General features: G+C 45.5%; 1 long non-coding RNA gene across 2 annotated transcripts in view; it reads left to right on the top strand.

Moving 5' to 3' along the window:
• The window catches only part of LOC120880489, a 55,229-nt gene that overhangs the window by 20,346 nt on the left and 13,366 nt on the right, over positions 1–21,517 (top strand). Inside the window, exons 1-6 of one of the 2 annotated variants that reach the window (XR_005725039.1) lie at positions 2,150–2,572; positions 5,696–5,867; positions 7,494–8,118; positions 10,838–10,940; positions 16,695–16,844; positions 18,381–18,539. This is a non-coding gene — a long non-coding RNA (uncharacterized LOC120880489). Of the gene's footprint in view, positions 1–2,149; positions 2,573–5,695; positions 5,868–7,493; positions 8,119–10,837; positions 10,941–16,694; positions 16,845–18,380; positions 18,540–21,517 lie in introns of those variants that run through there. The other variant, XR_005725038.1, reaches the window with a different exon arrangement.

A 21,517-nucleotide genomic window follows, 5' to 3' on the forward strand; every position in this document is an offset into this window, starting at 1 on the left:
CCTGACTGAAAGGAGCTTTGCAGTGAAGTTCAAACAGCCACCCACTCACATTTTTCTAGCCCACAGGCTGTTTCCCTACCCAAGAAACACCATCCCATGTCACTGCAGGCCTATCTGTGGCTCTAACAATATCCTGCAGACAAGACGGTTCAGGAGTTCACATTTTTATGAAGTTCCTCTTTTGCCACCTGTGTTCTTTTTGGACTGGCTTAACATTCCCCAGCCCTGGAGAACAGGCTGCAAGGGAACTGAGCCGGACTGACTGAAAGCTGGAGGCCCTTGTTCTTGTTGTTCTCTTTAATCTGGGTCTGTAATCCCCAGGAATCCGGCCGTGGCGTGTGCCTTTTCATGGTTTCCTGGGTCCTCAGTGACTTCCTGGCACGGATAGACTCGGGGTCCCCAGGAGTACCACCTCCCCAGCCCTCCCGCTGCCCTCCACCTTGCCTTTCTTTCTTTCCTGCCCGGAGCTTGAGCCTGATGTGCAAACACACACAAACCGTCTCGTTATGTAAGTTTCCTGGTCCCTGAGCTGGGTGACTCAGCTCGGGGTGGTGCCTCGCACTTTCCCAGCCCGGGGCAGCACGCTAGCAAGCTGTCATGGAACACAGGCCTGCCGATGGGGTCCAGCCCAGCAGCCTTCCTCCCCAGTGTGTCTGCTGAGCTGGTGAAATCCGTGGGAACCACCTGAGGGCTTAGCGCAACGACCCGTGGGGGTGGAATTCTCCATCTCCCTGCCCACTTCCTGGTTCTTCCTCTCTCACCTTTGGCAGAGGGTCACTGGAGCTTTACATCTGGTTCTCCTCTGCCCTGAGGCTGCCACTTTTTGGGTCCCAGCTAAGAGCTGAATGTTTGTGTCCCTCCAAAATTCATATGGTGAAACCCTAACCTCCCCCACCCCTAAGTGGGATGGTGTCAGGAGGTGTGCCTTTGAGAGGTGATTGATTTGCTTACTTATTTACCCACTGCACTGGGTCTTCCTTGTGGTGTGTGGACTCTTCGGTCGGGCAGGCAGGCTTCCTCTAATTGTGCGGCACAGGGGCTTGCCCAGCTCTGGCATGCATGCCTGTCTTGTGGAACACCGGCTCTGGAGCACACAGACTCAGTAGCTGCAACATGCGGCTTCTCTACTTGCGGCATGTGGGCTTAGTTGCTCCATGGTATGTGAGATCTTGAAATTCCCTGGTAGCTCAGTTGATAAAGAATCTGCCTGCAGAAGTGGAATCTTTGCTCCCAAGCAGGGATGGAACCCATATTCCCTGCACGGGAAGGTAGATTCCAGGGAAGTCCTGAGAGGTGGTTGGTTTAGATGAAGTATCGAAGGTTGAAAGTCCCCCTCTCTCGGCCGTGTAAGGACATAGGAAGCAGGTGGCCATCTGAGAACCAGGAAGAGGGTCCTAACCAGAACCCCACCAGGCTGGCACCCTGATCTTGGACTTCTAGCCTCCAGAACTGTGAGATTAATTTCTGTTTCACCCACAGTGTCTGTGGTATTTTGTTATAGCAGCCCAGCAGCCCAAGCCGTCAGTCCCATGGACCCAAGTGAGCCCTCGTGTCTGGGTTCTACCAAAGCTCAGACAGGCAGCAAATTGGTGTGGGAGGATACACCCTTGGTGTGGCTTGCTGGGACTCAGACTCACTCTCACTCTCTCCTCTGTCCCCAGGGCCCAAGTACAAAGGAAGTCTACTGAGAACACTGGTCATAGAGAGGACAGACTTTGGCTGGTTCTGTTAGGGGGAGCACACTGACTGAAACCGCCCACCCTGGCCAGGCACCATAGTAACCATTTGCATGAGTTGTTTTACGACAGGAGGTCCTGGTAAGGAACACAGAACTAATAAGCCACCACCAACCGGAAGAGTTCGGGAAAGGTCAAAAGGAGACACCACATGTCCGACTGCCTCCCAGAACCCTTCTCTCTGGCATCCATCTTGGCTGAACAAGGCGTGCACCACCAGGAAGGACTCTGAGTCAGAATGATTGGCTAAAGGCAATCGGAAACTAATCCCATCACCATAAAACTCGAGACTGCAAGCCATGTGGCAGAAATTCTCCTGGGTCCCCTTACCCTCCTGCTCTCCACCCAGGCACCCTTTCCCAACAAAATCTCTTGCTTTGTCAGCACATGTGTCTCCTCAGACAATTCATTTCCGAGTGTTAGACAAGATCCCAGTTTCAGGCCCTGGAAGGGGTCCCCCTTCCTGCCACAGCTCTGTTCTTGGGTCTGATTCTTCCTCATTTCCCTCTTCTGCAGGCATGTTATTGAGTTTCCTTTCCTTTCCAGGACAGGGACAGGTGCTGGCATCCTGCTGATTGCTGGACTAGGAGCCAGAGACCTCAGATTCTAGTACAGGTCTTGTCACTAATCAGGTGCTCACAGATACACAGCTTGCTTTTTCCCTTTGTGTCCCAGGCATGCATCTGAGCAACACCTGACTTAGAACTGTTACTCGATCATTAATAAAAACTGTGGCTGGCTCCTCCAGGGTGGCAATATGGTGCTTAACCAGACAGCTTCGATTGCTGCCCTCCTGGAGCCTGCATTCTAGAGTGAGGAGGCAACAGAAGAAACAGGTAAATAAGACAATTACTGATTGTGACAACTGCTCTGAGGGAGATTCAGAGGATGAGGAAACAGCCCCTGGGAGGACGTGATATTTATTCCAAAGCCTCCACTTGCAAACTGAGAAGGGGCCAGCCCTGCAACCTGGGAAGAGCATTCCAGGCAGATCTCTGAGCTAATAAAAGTAAAAATGCTCTACGAACTATATAGTGCAATGCAGTTATCAATTTTAATGGGAGTTAAATTGTCTTCAGCCTCTGTGGCTTTGCCATGCACTCCTTGATCAGAGCCTGGAGCTGGCTTCACTGGCCAGTGTCTGGAAGGCGGCGTAAGGACAATGAGAGTCAGGGTGTGGTGGGAAGAAGAGTGGATGAGCTCTGCTCTCTCTGAGGATGTGATGATCCAGCCTCTCTAGGCAGCCCCATTTCCTCCCAGTGTTTTGGGTCTTTGTCACCGTGCTTGCAACATGCAGCTGGCATTTATGGAGCACCTGTTGAGAGACAGGGACTCTCCCCTTCTCTGAAAAGGAACTCAGGCCTTGGGAAGGCCCCGTCTCCCAGCCTGTCCATGTGTGGGTCCATGTTGCCTGCTATCCATTTGTCTGTTATTTTGCTGTCTGGCTAGGTCCCTTTGGGGAGCCAGTGTGGCTCCAAGCATGCCTGGACTGTGAACTGAGGCAGTTTACCTCAGTAAAGAGGGGCCACTGAGGGGCCGGAATGTTTCTACGTGTCTTCTTGGACAAATATCCAGGGGCCTGTGGAGTGGTTATGCAGTGTATCTACCTTAGGAAACTCCAGCAGCCAAGTTCTCCAGTGGACCGAGTGAGCAGCCTCAGCTCAAGGGACATAGAAGGGCCACTGCTTCACGTCCCCTCAGAGCCAGGGATGCTGGACAGAGAGCCACAATGCCGGAGTCCCTGCCTGTTAAGCCTGCAGCCCACTCTGCTATTTTATGTTCCTTCCTTTGGTGCTAACATTCTCTAGCTGTGTGACTTTAGGAAGACGGTAGTTTTCAAACTTCAACAGGCATCAGAAATCTCTGAGAGCTTGTGGAAGCACAGCTCCTTGAACTTGCTGAATCAGTAGCTCTTTGAGTTAGGGATGCAGGAATTTTTGTTTTTAACAGGCATTGAAGAGTGATTCTGACTGCACGTAAACTGCAGCTGGGGAAACCTGGCTGTTTAAAGTCATGATTCAGTTCACACTTCCCTTAAAGGACTTATGGTTCTTCAGGGAGCCCTGAAGCCAGGCAGGGTTCCTGGAGGCACCATGAGAAAAAATGCCTCCTCCAAGGTGGCCTGAAGCTTTCCAGAGTGTGGGGCCCAGGGCGTGTGCTCAGTAATGCTGACTGTATGGATGAAGACTTGAGACTTGGAGAGCTGGAAAGGGCAGTTGGGGGTGGGCTGTTAATTACATTTGTGCTGCCAGAATGCAAGTTCTAGAAAAGTAGGGGCTTATTCTTAATTATTCCCAGGACCTGATCCATAAAATGCTAAATGAATTAATGACACCACCCACTTCTCTCTCCCTTGGGAAAGACAGAATGTCTGAAAGCCCAGTGAAATAGACCTACCATGTCTGACAAAATTCCCTAATTCCTCAAATATTTGAGTTAAATGGACTCAAACAGGGTCAACGTTGTGTGATTAAAAAATAAACGCAGGACATCAAGGTATTTTTTGATACCCAGTGACAGGCAAACACATCAACTGGGTGTAGCAAAGTGAGTCATGCAATTTCTATTGTAATGAGAAGGGTGGAATAATTGATTTCCCTTTCTTCCCCTTAAATATCAGGGCCAGAGCAGTTAACCCATCAGGGAAAGTTACTAAATAACAAACTTCATTATAAGCAAAGATAAAACAAATTAAACTCATATTGGAAGACTGTTTTAGACCCACCAGGTGGCCAAATATACAGTCTGACAATAGTGAGTGTTGGCCAGGATGCGGTAGAATAAAAACTCTAGTTGGCTGCAAGTGGTCAAGGAGAAAGAATTGGACAACCTCAAGCAAAGTTGCAAATGTGCCTGCGTGTTTCATGACTCAGCATTCCCACTTCTAAGGAGTTACTCAATTCTTTTCTCCCCCCAAATCCCTCTTTATCTCTTTCGTCACTGTGCAATCTAGAAATCACTTTTAAGTGAGGAGAAAAACAGTTTCTTCTTCTATTTATACTCACTAAAAGAGAAACCTGGAGCCAGGTTTCCTAACTCCAAAATGTTAATAAATAAATAAGTAAAGGAGTTCACATTTACATTTCGCCGAATACTCAGTTTGACGGGCAAGGACGGTGGACTCACTTCTGCTCTCAGTTGTGTGTTGTACGTGCAATCACCCACTCCCCTGAAATCTGGAGGGCATGGGTTGCATCACAATCGGGCTAGACTTCTCCTTGCTCATGACTGTTACTGTGAGCTGTCCTTTGTGTGCATGCTCAGTTGCGACCTTTGCGACCCTGTGGTCTGTAGCCTGCCAGGCTGCTCCATCTGTGGGATTCTCCAGGCAAGAATACTGGAGTTGGGTGCCATGTCCTCCTCCAAGGGATCTTCCCAACCCAGGGATTGAGCCCATGTCCCTTGCATCTCTTGCATTGGCAGGTAGGTCCTTTACCACTAATGCTACTTGGGAAGCCTGAGCTGTCCTTTAAGATATGCTATGCTCGAGAGGAGTCCAGCCCTGATCATTGGATATGCATTTATAGTTCTGACTGTTACTTATGGTCAGAATCTCAATTCTACTTTTATTTCCTGGTGAGAACTCCTTAATCTACATTCAAGTTAGTGTACTTAGTTATATGTGGGCAGGGGCTTGGTCCGCATCCAAATAGATGCAGAAGAGAATGAACCCTGAGATCTCAACCCATCAGCAACATCGGTTATTACATATTATGTGTTCATCAGACATTACGTATGGTATTGAGTGTTTCTTTTCTTACTGTTATTAATGTGCAGCCCTTGTCTTTTGAAAGGCTGTTGAAAGGTAAATGCACTGCCTGTCACCATTATCCAAGACTTTGATTCCATATAATAAAAAGGGGCTTAGTACAGAGCAGTGGTAACTTAACTTTCATGGGAAGATGCGGAAAGAACAGAGGGGAAGTTAATATGTAAAGAGAAACCCCATTCTTGCACAGGTTTCCAAGTGCTGCTGATGCTGCTGGACCATAGTTTGAGACTGTACACCCCCATCTGGACCCTATTAAAATGCATCTCTTGACCAGTCACAGGAGGAGCCTGGGATGGGGAGGAGAAGTCAAAGGAGAGGAGAAGTCAAGACACGTTGACCTCATAGGTACCACGGAAAATGTAAGGGGCTCCAAGACAATGTTCAGGTCTCTTTCTACTCAGAGAGCCTGGGCTTCAGAGATAAAAGTCTGCTTTTCCAATGAGGAAGCCACGGTGGATAAAAGATCTCTTTCCTTAGCTGCCAGAACAAGCACAGCTAGATAACAGTTCGTAGTCTCCCAAACTAAACATCCATCATACCTGTGACTTGCAGTAGCGATTTGTGTTCTAAATCAATTCTACCTTCAATGTTGAAAATCCCCAAAGATCTAAATCAGAGGTTAAAGGCGGGTGGGGGGGCGGGTTGGGGGGGTGGCGGGGAGGGGAATTCTCATTTTCCTCCAAAGTCAGCTTTTCCCAAAGTGTATTCTGAAGAATATTTGTTTGATCAAGTCACGCCGTGACAAAAGCATTTCATAGTCAAATGAAACAACAGGATGCTGAAAGTCATATCCTCTTCTCAGAGATCCACAGGAACATGTCTGAGAAGTTTTATGGCCAAGAAATCAACTTTAGATTTTTTTTTTTAAATTGGAGTATAATTGCTTTCTGGAGAAAGGAATGGCTACCCACTCCAGTATTCTTGCCTGGAGAATCCCATGGACAGAGGAGAGCCTGGCAGGCTATAGTCCATGGGGTCACAAAGAGCCAGACATGACTAAGCAAGTCACACATAATTGCTTTACAATATTGTATTAGTTTCTGCTGTACAACAAAATGAATCAGCTATGTACATACATATATCCCCTTCCTCCTGAGCCTTCCTCCCACCCCACCTCCCCATTAATTTAAGATTGTTAAGCTCAGTGTTTGGAAATAGGACCAAAGAACATTTGTGCTTATAACACAAGTGCTGTGGCACATATTTAGAGAAGCACTGCTTTTGAATACCTTCTTTCTTCAAAGGGAGGAATTTTGTTTTGTTTGTGATGGAAACTTCATGTAGGCATGCAAGAACAAGCTGATAAACACACAGACACACACAGAGACACCCTAGGCTGTCTCCAGCCTCAATCCCCAGATAGGCAGAAGAGGAAGTATCTGAAATGATCGTTTAGGTTCTCTTCCCCTCCAGATGTGAAGCTGGCCAGAGGTATGACAGTAATTGCTGCCCGGTGGGACACAGGGGCTGCTTTTTGTTGGGGGAGGGGGACTGCTGCTCTTTAATGAGGCAGTTAGGATGGGTGGAGGAGGAGGAAGCTCTGGGAATAGGTGATAGGCAGCCAGGAAAGCGCTGGCCTAGGGAACACCAAGTGGAATTTTCCTCTGGAAATCCTTTTGAACTAAGTGGATTTGACTGTTGCACCCCTGGTTGCCTAGATCCCATGGCTAAGTGATTTTGTCTTCATTTTCCAGTAATGATTAACACTGCTGCAGTTTGGGGACAGTTTATTCAACTGCAGTGATGGAAACAAGGAGAAAGCCCTTCCTCAAACCCCTCAGCAAAATCTGCTTTCCACTTCTGACTGATGGGGGGAAGAGGAAAGACTCTGTGTTTGGAAGGACTGTCAGAATCAAATACTTCTGAAATCTTAAATACTTCTCAGTGTCTGTTTTGTGATTTTTAAAATTTTGTTTACAAAAGCTTTTCTCTTTCCTCCCCCTCTCTCCTTCTCTCTCCTCCCTCCCTCCCTTCCTTCCTTTCAGTGAAAAGAGGAGAGGATAACAAAATATTGCTCATTTGGCAGAGGTAACAAAAGAAAGCCAGCAGAAACTGCATCTGGATCCGTCTTGCAATGCAGGGGATGTGGGTTCGATCCCAGGTTGGGGACCTAAGATCCCACGTGCCATGAGCACCTGAACCTGCACGCTGCATCCACTGAGACTGCATGCCACAACTAGAGAGTCTGTGCGCAGCAATGAGTATCTCGAGTGCTGCAACTACGATCTGACACAGCCACATAGACAAATAAATAATTTAGAAAAGAGAAGACTCTGCATCTGGGAGTAAGGGGAGAGCTTCCCCTTCCATGACGGAGTGGAAGCCTAGAATGTCAAAATAAGGAGGGACCTCAGGGATTGTCCTGACTCATCTTCTCAAAGAAGATGGACCCAACGGTTGCTCTCTTGCACAGGACTCTTCATCACAGCACTGCCGCTTTCTCTGCTCCAGGCTGGAAGCAGGGTGGGCAGAGCGTGTTGGGCAATGTTGTGAGTTTCGCTGCAGCTCTCTCTGAAGCAGGGGTGACGTGGCACTTTTGGAACCTCTGAGCTAGAGCATCCCCTGGATCGTGCTGAGACTCGGTCAGCTTGGGTGGACAGGGTGGTTGAGGTAAGAGAGAGATGTGTTGTTGTTGTTGCTGTTGTTCAGTTGCTCAATCGCGTCCAACTCTCATGACCCCACAGTCTGTAGCCCAACAGGCTCCTCTGTCCACAGGATTTCCCAGGCAAGAATACTGGAGTAGGTTTCCATTTCCTTCTCCAGGGGATCTTCCCAACCCAGGGATCAAATTCATGTCTCCTGCACTGGCAGGTAGGTTCTTTACCACTGAGCCACCAGGGAAGCCAAGGATGAGATAACCAGCCTGCAAAGAAAGGCTCCTTATCCTAAAAACCAAAGATATTGAAAACATGCGTGATGCATTTCTAAGCACTTAGTCAAAGTAAGTTTACCAAAATCACAATGTTTAAGACGTCTATGATGGAGTAAGAGGGACACAGAGCAAGGTGTGGAATACCCCAGGCTCAGGGAAACCCACCAGAACTCTTACATCATCTGAAACCCCCGTGTAACCCCATCTTTAATGAGGTGATGGCTGAGATTAAACGCTGGGCCTCTCAGCCGTGTTGTGAAAAGTAGTCTCCTACAAAGGATGACCACCATGTAATTCAAGTTCTGTAGCTAAAACAAACCCTACCTAGCTGAATCCTCCCTCAAGGGGGACTCTTCCTGTTTATCGTTTCCTGTCATTCAGTGCTCTGAAACCACTGGTACAGAACATGGCAGTGTTTGTTCTAGATACTTTATTCCTTATTTTTGTGACAGACGGATATTCTGTTATGTGAACTTTTTTTATGGTTGGCAATATTATCAAGTATCAGTTATTTGTTAACCACATTCCTAAAGTTAATATGCAATGACAGAAATTGTTAATTATACCTGTGACTACAGTCATAAAAGTCCTTTTTAAGGCAGAATATAGAGATTAAGTGATAAAGAGGCAGGGATGATGAGAGCAGGGAAAGGGGAAGAGACAGTTTTGCAGGTGACAGAGGGTGGTGGTGGGGGTCTCGAGAAATCTTGGCCAAGACCTAATCTAATCATGAATGTTGTTTTCTCTGAATCTGAAGTATTAACGTGATGTATGAGCAAGAATTAAAAAGCATGGGAAAAGTGCATTTCAAAGAGTAGGGGTATTACCAGCCTCAAAATGAATTCCTATGATGGAACTGACTCCCATTGTTGACACACTCCTCAGTTACAGCCACAAAGAAGGGGCCCATCAGGAAAGGAAGCTAAGATTGCTAAGAACATACAGGCCACCAAATGCTAGGGCTGGGAGGACCCTGGAGGTCATCTAGTCCTCCTGCCTTATAGTTCTGACAATGAGTCAGCTGGTGGAAGGTGGGGAAGAGTGGGGAAACTCCTGTCTCTGATATTGTCCTAAATATCTCAGAAATGAGAATGATGTCTTAGCCACCAAGATGCTATCGATCTGTTCTAGTATTTAGTTTTAAAGGAACATAGTGCATGGATAAGAGTGACTCATATTATTGAAGGCACATAATGTTGTATCTGGCACCATGTTGAGGATATGCAATGTATCCTACCCCATTCAGTACTCACACCAGCCCTAATAAGGCAGGTACTGTCTTATACAGATCAAGAGGTCAAAACACAGGAAGAGTGAATAACTTACTCTAGATCTAGCAAGTGGCCGAGCTAGAGCCCAGAACCAAGTTTGCCTGATTTTACCCTTCAAACTCTTAACAATCTTATTCGACTCCCCATTGGCAAGGAAGTCTCACTGCTATGAAATGATTCTGTTTATACGCTGAAAAATTGGTTTTGATTGATGGGTCAAAAGACACTTCCCTTACAATTAATAAGAGGTTCATTATTAGGGTTGCTGGATTTAGCAAATAAAAACATAGAATGATAAATTTGAATTTCTGATAGAGAATTTTTTAGTTTACATATTTTTAGTATAAGTGTGTCCCAAATATTACAGTGGAACAGACTTCACACTAAAAGACTATTCTTTATTTGAAATTCAAATTTACTGGGCATCCTGTGTCTTATCTGGCCTCCATATTCATAATGAATGAGAAAGTTGGTGAGTTTAGTCTCTCCATGGGCCACTTCATGCTGCTCTCTTCCATGGCTGTCCCCTTTCTACTGGGAACCTCTTCATCCAAGGCTTCTATAAAGCCCTTCAGTCCTATAGTCTCTTGGTATCTATGTTTTTGTTGTTGTTTAATTGCTAAGTAGGGTCCGACTCTTTTGTGACCCCATGGACTGCAGCCCACCAGGCTCCTCTGTTCATGAGATTCTCCAGGCAAGAATACTGGAGTGGGTTGCCATGCCCTCCTCCGGGGATCTTCCCAACACAGGGATCGAACCTGTGTCTCCTACGTTGGGAGGTAGATTCTTTACCACTGAGCCACCAGGGAAGCCCTGTCTATGTACATCATAGACTAATTTATTAATTTTTAAATGTTTTTATTATTAAATGTTTACAGAAGAATATATGTAACCATTCTACTTAACAATCACTGAGTCAATGGTTATAAGGCCTGTTCAGTATTTTAAGATATGGCCAATTGTTTTCCAACATGGTGGTATAACAATTATTCTTCCACACTGGTACACTGGTTCCCTGTGTTTAGTAACCTCACTGCACATGGGATATTGTCAAACTTTTAAGTTTTGCCTTTGTAGTGGGTGTGAAGTGCCCTCTCACTGTGATTTCAGTTTCCATTTCCCTGATTTCTAATGAGGTTGAGCATCTTTTCACAAATTCATTGTCTCCTCCTCTTCTTTTTTTCAGAGTTTTGCACTCCAACTATGTGCTGGGGTCTAAAAGTCCATTGTTTTATGGAAGAGACTTGGAGACAGTAACTCAGGGGAAGACCAAACAGAGAAGACTCCAGGTACGGCGTGCACATTGGCCCTCTGTGAGCAGAACGAGGGACTGTGCTTTGCACACGGCAGTGCCTAAAGGCCTGGAAACACTGCTGTTGCTCCACCAGCACTTGGCTCCTCCCCACTGGCAGCCCAGTGTTGGAGAAAGTATTTCCAAGCCACACAGACCTGTTTCCTAGCTATGTGACAGAGAGTTGCTTTCTTCCTCTGAGTCTCAGTTTTCTTATCTATAAAAACATGCCTTGCAGGGTTATTCCAGGGTTAAACAAGACAGAAAGTGGAAAGGACCGCCAGGTAGGGCCTCAACCCATGATGCCTTCTACCAGGCTTCTTTAAGAACCAACCAGAAGAAAAACATCTCAAGACAACCAATATCCTGTTCCAAAGAATTAGAACAGATTACCAGGAATTTTGCACTTAAGATCTTATTTGTGGCAAAGGTAAGCCTAGGGTTCTTCTTAGAATCAAGAGATTGAGTGGATTCTGGAGACAATCTGACCTGATGACTCCTTTCCGTGCATTACTGGGAGTAGATCATTGGAGAGCTGAGTGTCAGCCATTATTCCGAGGCGCCTTCACAGGGAGATTCCACCCAGGTGCCCGACTCTGTCTCACAGTCTCTATAGTTCAGAGTTCTTCCCAATGTCTTACTTAAAATCTCTCCTGCTTCAGCATAAATCATTCTGTCTTCTCAGAGTGAGGGAGCCCTGCCATGAGACAGATGGCTTGAACTACAAAGAAAGTCTGCTAGCTGCTTCACTGGCCTGATTCACAAGTTACTATTATGGAATGAGCTTCCCTGGTACTTATCGGTAAAGAACCCGCCTGCCAATGAGGGAGACACAGGTTCAATCCCTGGGTCAAGAAGATTCTCTGGGGAAGGAAATGGCAACAACCTCCAGTATTCTTGCCTGGGAAATCCCATGGACAGAGTAGCCTGGTGGGCTACAGTCCATGGGGTGGCAGAGAGTCAGACATGACTCAGTGACTCTGCACACTCCCATATTATGGAATGTTGGGCCTAGGCTGCACCACTTAATTCACATGAGAAAACCAAGGCCCAGAGAGGTCTGGTACCTGGCTATGATACTACAGCTAGTAAGGGGCAAGAGCTGGCTTTCAACTCCAGTTTTCAGAGTCACAAATTCAGGATTATTTTGTTCCCCATCACCGAAGGTCTGTTTTTATTGGGTGTATGTCCAAAGGTGACCCAGAATCCTTGGGCCATCTGAGGACCAAGTTCAGACATTGTAGTCCAGGAGTCAGGAGACCCCAGTCCCAATCCTGGTCCTCTTCAGAACTGCTCCTCTGGAGAATGTAGTGACAAAAGAGCTTTCGTTTATGTGATCATTTGGAGGCTAGAATTCTGCACTGAAAGATACATATATATATATATATGCGCCATGCCAGGTCACTCCATTCATGTCCGACTCTGCGACGGCATGGACTGTAGCCCACCAGGCTCCTCTGTCCATGAGATTTTCCAAGGAAGATACTGGAGTAGATTGCCATGCCCTCCTCCAGGGGATCTTACTGACTCAGGGATCAAACCCTAGCCTCTTACATCTCCTGCATTGGCAGGTGGGTTCTTTACCATTAGAGCAACCTGGGAAGCACCCCCTCCCCCCCCACACATATATACAATTTTTTAAATGGAGAGAGTGATTGTAACTTTCATCTAACTTTAAAAAAGGAGTCCAGGACCTTAAGAAAGGCCAAGTAATGCATTCATTTATCACTCATTCAGCAAATGTTTTTCAAGTGCCTACTGTGTGTGACATATCCTACTAGGCCCAGAGAATATAGTAGAAGTACAATAGATGTGAGCCCCACCTCATGGCACCTGCATTCTAGTGAGAAGGGCAAATGATAAATAACAAGCAAATAATAACATGAAATACCATCAGATAGGTTCAGAACTACTGGTCCAGCTAGACTTTGCCTTCCTCTCTGGACTCAAATATGCAGTTTTCCTCTGCTAAGAAGCCAAACCCCAGTGGAAACAGACTCAGTTTAACTTCTCAGTTGCAATTTGAAGGTATGTAGTAAAGTCCCTAAGTCCCCTGACCCTGTTCCATGTAAACAGGATTGTCTTGTGCAGTCAGGCCGATTAGATTAACCCTTCAGTCCTCTCTGGCCCCCAGGCAGGCAGCATAATTCCAGATCTCTAGAAATGAAAGGCAAGTCTGTTTGGCCAGGATCAGCAATTCACTTTCCCCTTGCAGAATCTCCCTGCTGATTAAAACTGCTGCTTGTGCAACACCAAATGATCTGAAAGCCCCAGAAAGACAAACCACCAAGAAGCACGGGTGAATGTTTAAAATTTGTGGATTCTCATAATAAGGATATTGTTCAGAATTTTTATCTCAGATCAGCCTTTTTGTGCAACTGCTGAGTGGGATTTTCATAGGTGCATCTCTATGGTTTAATAATGCAAGTGAGCTGGACTTCCCTGGTGGTCCAATGGTTAAGACTTTGGGTTTCCGCTGCAGGTGGCACGGGTGCTATCCTGGTCGGGGAAATTCCTCGTGCTGTGCAGTGTAGCCAAAAAGAAAAAAAAATATGCAAGTGTGTCAGTTCCCACCCCACCCCCATCCCCTGCCCTGCCTCCATTTCCAATCCCCAACAAACTCATAGAATTGTTGCTGTTTTTGATTTAGTGTTTCCCTAAATTCAGCTTTGGGGGTTGGCAGTAGAAAGAGGGAATCACCTGTTGAAAGTGACATAACTCAATGGCAAAGCTGCAGTCTGACTCTAGGACACCTGATTTCTGGGTTTCTGCTCTCCAGGCACTAGATTAGATCCAAAGGCCTTGTTGAGATTACGCATGCATGCGCACACAATTATTATCGGAATGCAGTGCGGCTCAGTTGATTAGAATGTTTAGTCCTTACTAATTCTAGGGACAGCGTCACACCACCAACTGAAAGGCCAGTTCTGTTTTAAAGAAAAACAGACTCTGTCAATGACACTGAAGTGCATGGTTGTTACAGTTTGAAAACACAAGTAAATGAAAATTTAAAAAGAGGTTGGGGAAGGGCATGGATATCCATCACTTGGAGGGTGAATAAGAAAAGATTAATGATGTACAATTCCAGTTACCAGGTCAGGATGGGAAATCCTGCTGGTTGTCCAAAAAGGGTGAGAATTGGTTTGAACTCCACTGACAGCTGCTCTCTTCCTTTAGCTTTCTTCCCATCTCCATCCTCCACTCTATGTCTCCCTGCCATCCATTCATATCTTGGATCTGGTGGAGAAGTGACAGTCCCTCCTCCTGAGAGTCTCTCTGGGTATGGGTATCAAGTCATGGTATTACTAGCCTTGGAAATCACCCTCCTTAATCCTCTAATGAAAGCTCGAGAGAGTGTCAGAAAAGAAAATATACCTGAACTAGAGAGAAAGTCAGGCTTCCTGCCCAAGGAGCTACTGGCTATTTCTGGAGAACCCGGCCTAGGATTTATGCCCATTGCTAAGGTGTCATGGAGCAGACTGAAATAATTATGTACTGTGTCCTCCCACCTCTTAAATCCATGCAGCACTGGTTCTTGGGCTGGGGTGTGTGTGTGTGTGTCTGTGTGTCTGTGTGTGTGTGTGAGTGTGTGTGTATGGTGGTGGTGGTGGGGTGGGGTGGCAGGGAGATCCTGAAAGGTTTGTATGTGCGTGGACTATGGGCTGGTGGAGGGGGAGCCTGAAAGATAAACTGAACAGGGACTCTCTTTTTCATTGCTATTGTGACTCAGCCAATTCCAGGATTTAAGGTCAGGCTCATTATCCATCATGCCTCCAATTCATTTCTCCTGGGAAATGCCTTCTGTTGGGGGTACTTATTTCTGGGCAGCACAAATGCTACTAGTTTGCTTTTGGTGTAGCTGCTCCTTGGCATGCCTCCTGCTAGTCTTGCCCCAGGTGGCAGGGAACAAGGGCAGGGCTCAGGCATTTGCTGTCATCCAGCTCGCCCTCTTTTTTATGTTCTGCCTATTTTCTCAGCTTGCTGTAAACACCCCTCATCCCCTTGACCCCACACATACACAGCAACACCCTCCCTTAGTTTTCAAGCCACAACACGATTTAAATGCTTCTGTGAATTCCCTATCAAGTGTACTAAGGCTCAACATTTGCCTGGAGTAAATAAGGAAGTGCTGTTAGGAAATTCTTTCCTTAGGATCTTATTTATGTCTTAAGCTAGTACAGTACCTTTTGTTATTACAGCTGTTCCTCACAACGGTACCCATAGGTTTGCCTTTCTGACTCCTTATTTTGAATGCATTGTTGGTTGACATTCACCCCTAGAAGAAATCTCTACCTTTTCTCTAGTTGGTAGGATAAGTTCACATGCCAGTTTAGGCTAGTTCACCTGTTCAGTACTAAGTGACCTGAATGGGGCTGGCTTCTCAGCACCTCACTGGTCCCAAGGCATAGACACACTCCACTCAGGAAGGCAGTCCTGACATGGGAACTCTGGAATTCCTGGAAGATTTCGGGAGTGAAGAGCACAGTTCGACAGAGAAGCAGGATGCATATGCTGGGTTGAAACTCTGGAGACAAGTTCCTATTCAACACCCAGGGAAGCTGGTTTTCTGGCTGAAGACTTATAGAGTTGGGAAATTTTGGGGATGTGGGTTACAGAGGGCGGAGCTAGGGATGTGTAGGGGAAGTCATGTGCTCAAGACAGTCAAAGGAGACATTCTTGATTTTTCTTTCCTTCTCACCACTCATCACCAGTCTATTAGCAACTCAGGCAGTCCCACCTTCAAAGTTTGTCCTGAAGTCACTTCTCTCTGTTAACCCTCACTGCCATCACCCTAACTGAGCCTCTGCTGTCTCTCACCAAGTCAACCACATTACCTCCTCCAACTAGTTTTTGTGAAGCTCTCTTGCTAATTTCTCAATTTTTAAAGAATTTTTAAAATTGTTTTGGCTGCACCGGGTAGCATGTGGGATCTTACTTCCCTGACCAGAGACTGAATCTGTGCCCCCTGCTTTGGAAGCATAGAGTCTTAACCACTGGAGAGCCTGGGAAGTCCAGTCTCACTAATTTCTAATTAATTCTCTCTCTTTTTTAAATTTTATTTAATTTTATTTTTTTTATTTATTTTTTATTTTACTTTACAATTCTGTATTGGTTTTGCCATACATTGACATGAATCCACCACGGGTGTACATGCATTCCCAAACCTGAACCCCCCTCCCACCCCCCCTCCCCACAACATCTCTCTGGGTCATCCCCGCGTACTTCTCTATGTGCATTGCAGCCGGATTTTTTTTACCTACTGAGCCACCATGGCTGCTGCTAAGTCACGTGAGTCGTGTCCAACTCTGTGTGACCCCGGACTGTAGCCTGTCAGGCTTCTCTGTCCATGGGATTCTTCAGGCAAGAATACTGGAGTGGATCGCTGTGCCCTCCTCCAGGGGACCTTTCCAACCCGGGGACTGAACCTGTGTCTCTGTATTGGCAGGCAGGTTCTTTACCACTAGCGCCATCTATACTAGGTTAAATAACATGTTATAAAAATACCATTTTATAAACATTAACATAGCTATTTTAAAAAATCTTTTTAATGCGGCTACTAAAATTTTTTTCATAGTATTCATGACTCACATTATATTTCTATTGGCCAGGACTAATTTGGATCATCAAAGCACTCCTCAATGTTCATTAAATTCTTGTTTAATGAATGGTTGTTTATTTGCTTCTAATCTGTCTTTGAAGTTTACCAAAGATAAGTCAAATGTTTTTCATTTCCTCATTCCATCTGTTCCAGATTAGGAGAAAGCCAAAACAAAGCTCAACACCAACACCACCACCATCAACAGAAGAAATCTCCTGAGCCATGTAGGCCCCAGCAGCAAGCCAAAGAAGGCAAACTGGGATTGGGGAGCAAGAGGGTAACCCAGGATGGTGGCTAGATGGGGTGAGTGGCTTCAGCAGCCAGAGATCTTCCCTTAGGCCTAGGAGGTGACACAAGCAATTCTCCCAGGATCACCTTGATGAAGCAATAAATAAAGGTAACAAGGCAGAAGGTCACTGAAACCTGGTCTCAGCGAGTCCCGGGGCACTCTCTCCTACCATGCAAACCAAGGGGCTGGCAGAGAAGTCTCCTCATTCATTTAGTTCAGTTCAGTTGCTCAGTTGTGTCCAACTCTTTGCAACCTCACGGACTGTAGCACACCAGGCTTTCCTGTCCTTCACCATCTACCAGTTTGTTCAGACTCATGTCCATCGAGTTGGTGATGCCATCCAACCATCTCATCCTCTGTCGTCCCCTTTTCCTCCTGCCTTCTATCTTTCCCAGCATTAGATTTTTCCCAATAAGTCAGTTCTTCGCATCAGATGGCCAAAGTATTGGAGCTTCAGCTTCAGCAGCAGTCCTTCCAATGAATATTCAGGACTGGTTTCCTTTAGGATTGACTGGTTTGACCTCCTTGCAGTCCAAGGGACTCTCAAGAGTCTTCTCCAACACCACAGTTCAAAAGCATTGATTCTTCAGTGCTTAGCTTTCCTTATAGTCCAACTCTCACATCCATACATGACTACTGGAAAAACCATAGACTTGACTAGATGGACCTTTGTTGCAAAGTAATGTCTCTGCCTTTTAATATGCTGCCCAGGTTGGCCATAGCTTTTTTCCCAAAGAGCAATTTTCCAAGGAGCAATTAATTTCATGGCTGAAATTAATTCATGGCTGCAGTCACCATCTGCAGTGATTTTGGAGCCCAAGAAAATAAAGTCTGTCACTGTTTCCATTGTTTCCCCATCTATTTGCCATGAAGTGAAGGGACCAGATGCCATGATCTTAGTTTTTTGAATGTTGAGTTTTAAGTCATCTTTTTTACTCTCCTCTTTCACTTTATCAAGTGGCTCTTTAGTTCTTCTTCACTTTCTGCCATAAGGGTGGTGTCATCTGCATATCTGAGGTTATTTATATTTCTCCCTGCAATCTTGATTCCAGCTTGTGCTTCATCCAGCCCAGCATTTTGCATGATGTACTCTGCATAAAGGTTCATTGGCCCACCTCAAAAATACATCCTTCTGCTTCTATGGTGGGGGAGTTGCAGAATTTGGAGAGTCACAGTGGCATGGGGGAAGGGAAATAACTATAGGCATAGCAAAAGCCCTAGTGATTTTTTCCAGCTCTCCTTTCAAGGGCTTCTGGAGACCAAAGAGGATTAAAATTTCAAGCTAGGGAAGAGTAAAACCTCTTAGCTAACTGATTGGCTAGGTTTATCTGGTTAATCCTGGGGCGTCTGTGTAACAATTCAATGCAACAACATTTACTGAAGTATGGAAAGTTAAAAAAGCTTTGAAGTCTGCAGCTAAGGGAGAAGGTGGGAAAGAACGAGATAGAGCCAGGAACTGCCTTGTTTTGGGAAGAAAAGAGCTGAAAAAGGCCCCAGGCAAGGTGGAGTTAGACTAAAACAACTTTGTCTTTACTTTCTTTCAATTCCAGTTATTAATTCACTCCACAAATAACAAGTGCCTACTGTGTGTTAGGCCTTTGCCAGCACTATGATAGGACTTTTGGAGTTGTTGACTATTCTTGAAGAAATCACAAATACTACCTTAAGACCTTTAAGAAAGTAATAGAATGCTTCATCTGAATGATCAGGTAGGTGGATCTTCCACATCTTCCTTTTATTGCTTCTCCCTGTTGCTGTTGTTCAGTTGCTTAGTTGTGTCCTACTCTTTGCAACACCAGGGACTGCAGCATGTCAGGCTTCCCTGTCCTACACTATATCCCAGAGTTTGCTCAGACTCATGTCTATTGAGTTGGTGATTCTATCTACCTCAACCTCTGCTGTTCTCTTCTCCTTTCGCTTTCAATCTTTCCCAGCATCAGGGTCTTTTCTAATGAGTTGGCTCTTTGCATCAGGTGGCCAAAGTATTAGAGTTTCAGCTTCAGCATCAATCCTTCCAATGAATATTCAGGGTTGATTTCCTTTAGGATTGACTGGTTTGATTTCCATGCAGTCCAAGGGACTCTCAAGAGTCTTCTCCAGCAACACAATTCAAAAGCATCAGTTCTTCAGGGCTCACCCTTCTTTATGGTCCAAAACTCACATCTGTACATGACTACTGGAAAAACCAAAACTTTGGCTAGATGAACCTTTGTCAGCAAAGTAATGTCTTTGCTTTTTAATATGCTGTCTAGTTTTTCCCTTTTCCCTAGTAATCTGCAATATCAACCACTCCATCCCTCTGATATTTGCTGAAGTTGTTTCCACTAAATTTCCCAAAGACCTCCATTTTGCCAAATCCGCATCTACTCGCATCTGTGGAGTATTGACATCTCCTGAGATTCTGCCTTCCTTTAGTTTTTCGTGACACATCTTCTCATTGGTTCTCCTTCTCCATTTACACCTGCTCATCTTTTAATCTTTTTTACCTAATTTGGTTTACTGAAAAAAAAATATTTGCTTATTTATTTGGCTGCACTGGGTCTTCGTTTAGGCAGAGAGGATCTTCGATCTAAGTCATGTGGTTTCTTTAGTTGCGCCGTGTGGAATCTGGCTTCCTGACCAGGGACTGAATCTGGGCCCCTGCCCAGGTTGGGAGAGTACAGAGTCTTAGACATTGGACCACCAGGGAAATCCTGTGGCTGACTTCTGAAATGAAAAGGAGTCCTCAGGAGTCCTCAGCTTTCTCCTTTTCTCACTTTATTCATAGTTCTTGGGCATCATTAACCAAAACCACAGCTTCAGGTATCATATAGACAGGGATTGGGCTCTCAAAACTGTATCAGGCCCTTATCACTCATCTCATATGTAGACTCATGTCATAAATTCCCTGCTAGAACTTTACTGGATAAACTTAACCCTTAAGCCAGTTATTCTACTTTTACCCTTATCTTGGGGACTGGCATTACCAAAAACCTGGACTATCTAGACTTATGCTCCCTGACATAACATTCACTCAGTGGATAACTCTCTTCCTTACTAGATCCGAGACACTGGGCCCTGTACCTGAAGGGTACAGAGATAAATAAGACACAACTGAGAACTTGCAGACAGGTAAGCAATCAGAGAAGTATGCTGTACGACATCATCAGAGGGATAGATGCAAGAACAGAAGCACTCGTAAGATGTAAGACACAGACAAAGCACAATGGAGGGACTGACTCGGAGGTGGAATATGAGGAAAGGCTTCCTTGAGGAGATGACACATGAGATGGATTTTGAAAGATCGAAATGGAATTCCCATGACAGACAAGAGAGAGAAGTTATTTTAGGTATTGAAAATAGTATGTAAAAGGCATGAATATGTGAAACCTTGGGCTTCCCTGGAGGCTTAGATGGTAAAGAATCTGCCTGCAATGCAGGAGTCCCGGTTTCGATCCCTGCTTTGGGAAGATCCCCTGGAGGAGGGCATGGTAATCCACTCCAGTATTCTTGCCTGGAAAATTCCATGGACAGAGGAGCCTGGTGGGTAGAGCTCATGGGGTTGCACAACTGAAGCAACTTAGCACAGCACACAGCATATAAAATCAAACAGTATGTCAAGCAGTGTGATATTGATGTAAAAAAGAGAGCAAGGGGATATTTGGCAGGAGGTTAACTTGTAGTAGTAAGTAGGGGCCAGATGATAAGGGATCTGAATAATAATAACAACAATAAAAGCTACAATTAATAAGGCACACTTTACCTACAAGGCCACTAGTGCTTAATCTGCCCTATGTTATTATTCACACACTACAGCAATGAAGCCAAGAGGCTACATATCTGATATAGTTCAGCTGAAATTCACACCCAGGATTCTTTGACTCCAAAGCCTAGGCTCTTGATCATATATCCTTCTGCATATGCATGATGCTAAAATGCCTATACCTCATGGAGCTTATAATGCAGTGCAGGATGAAGGAGCTGGAAATGATGGGTTGAGGCCAGGATTGGATATGGCTGTTTGCAGGGTCAGGAACTAGGACAAAGATACCTTAGCCACAACTGGTGGTGGGCTGGGTCTTCTTTGCTCTAGGGAGTCCATGCCACTGGGTGTACAGTTCTGAACAAAGTCAAAAGATTCTACATGGTTAGGGTCTTCGCTGGTGGTCCAGTGGCTAAGACTCCATCCTCCCAATGCAGAGGGCCCAGGTTCGAGCCCTGGTCAGAGGACTAGATCCCACATGATGAAACTAGAGATCAAAGATCCTGCATGTCACAACTAAGATCCAGAGAAGCAAAAATAATTACATTTAAAACAAAAATCTTCCCTTTATAATAGTTCTTTCCCTTGGCTTCCCATGCCCTCCTAACCTGCGGTCCTGGTAATGGCTACAATTCTTTCATTCTCAGAAAATCATCTTCAATACCATCCAAGTTTAACCTTGTATGTTCCTTAGTTTAAATCCTCTTATGGACTCTCACTGCCTTTCAGTTCAGTTTAGTTGCTCAGTCATGTCCAACTCTTTGTGACCCCATGAAAAGCAGCACGCCAGGCCTCCCTGTCCATCACCAACTCCTGGAGTCCACCCAAACCCATGTCCATTGAGTGGGTGATGCCATCCAACCATCTCATCCTCTGTTGTCCCCTTCTCCTTCTGCCCTCAATCTTTCCCAGCATCAGGGTCTTTTCAAATGAGTCAGATCTTCA

Source organism: Oryx dammah, unplaced genomic scaffold (genome assembly GCF_014754425.2).
Source record: "Oryx dammah isolate SB20612 unplaced genomic scaffold, SCBI_Odam_1.1 HiC_scaffold_21, whole genome shotgun sequence".
NCBI classification, from domain to species: Eukaryota; Metazoa; Chordata; class Mammalia; order Artiodactyla; family Bovidae; genus Oryx; species Oryx dammah.